The sequence below is a fragment of the Papaver somniferum genome, unplaced genomic scaffold (assembly GCF_003573695.1).
Source record: "Papaver somniferum cultivar HN1 unplaced genomic scaffold, ASM357369v1 unplaced-scaffold_1261, whole genome shotgun sequence".
In the NCBI taxonomy this organism is placed as follows: Eukaryota; Viridiplantae; Streptophyta; class Magnoliopsida; order Ranunculales; family Papaveraceae; genus Papaver; species Papaver somniferum.
In genome coordinates this window covers 921-2,158 of record NW_020621726.1, presented here as the reverse complement: position 1 = coordinate 2,158, position 1,238 = coordinate 921, and the positions used below count along the sequence as shown (strand labels likewise).

Below are 1,238 nucleotides of genomic sequence, written 5' to 3'. Positions count from 1 at the left end.
TTTTTTTTTAATGGTGGTATAGAAGAAGTGAACCGTATGAAGAAGATGAAGTAAAACCAATTTTGTTTTTAAAATCAGTTTTAATTGGGTTAATAATGGGAAGGGAAATTCAGTATTTTCAACCACAAAAGCAATGATAAATTAGTCCACTTGAGGGGAAAAGGGTAATCTGATCAATTAAAAACCCCCATGGGATACTCCCTAACCAATTCAAGGGACATTTCTATCATCCTTGCCGCCCCTCTACCATTCCTTGCCGCCCCTATACCAAGCTTGCTATAAAAAGTTCTAGAGTATGTGAGTTGGACGTAGATTATGAAACCTCAACATAAATTGAGGAATCTTCTTTTAGATCCATGCCTTCTACTTAGACTTGCTCCTTTGCTTTCTGCTATTTTTTCTAAGCTTCTTTAGCCTTTTTCTTTCCAAGAGTTCAAATTGTCTGCAAGGACAAAAGAACATACCAAACACATGATTTTTATTCACCAAGTTCCCAAATTTAGGTCTTCAATGAGGTTCATAATCTGCGCAGAAAAATACCTTCTCTGAGCAGATTCTTCCTCCTCTACAAGCAACTTCTGACACCTTAGAGCTTCTGCATCTTTCTCGAAAGGGCATTCCTTAATCTGCATTGCAATATAATTATTAGACCGAAATAGATATAGATGCAATGAGCTATTGAGCAGAATATGTCCAACAAAATCAGAATGAGGTATAAATTAGTTACCAGTTTTTGCTCGACTAAGAAACTTGTGCAAGCGATTAAATTCTTCATTTCGAGTCCAACCTTCCAAGGTTTGCCATCAAACATAAATTTTTGCATTTGATATAGATATGCCAGGAAACAAAATGGCATCTCGCTGGCATCATGAAGGATATTGAATAATTCAGTAGAGGATATAAGAAACCTCAAAGGACTTTCTTGAATGAGATCCTGGAAAAAGCATATGCACCTTTGAATACCTTAAAACTGACAGATACTACAATAATGTAAATGAACAACAAATACTGAACGAGTGTCTAACCAATAGAGCAGCGCCAGCCTTGACGTAACTCCGAGGCAGTGAGAAAAACCCTGGTTTACGGATAAACAATGCCAATTCCCTTATAACTGCAGATCCAGGAACACCCTGCAATTTATTTCTTTTTAGAAAGCATGCAACAATAGATTAAAATGCACATATATTGCGCCAAACAAACCACAACAAATGAACGAAAATCTCACAAAAATAAAAATA

At 36.3% G+C, this 1,238-nt stretch overlaps 1 long non-coding RNA gene across 1 annotated transcript; it reads right to left on the bottom strand.

Moving 5' to 3' along the window:
* Nucleotides 1-379: 379 nt before the first annotated feature.
* Nucleotides 380-922, bottom strand: LOC113331696. Its single transcript, XR_003351119.1, has 3 exons — nt 728-922; nt 541-626; nt 380-442 (listed from the first exon to the last, which is right to left on the bottom strand). It is a non-coding gene; the product is annotated as an uncharacterized LOC113331696 (long non-coding RNA).
* Nucleotides 923-1,238: the final 316 nt, after the last annotated feature.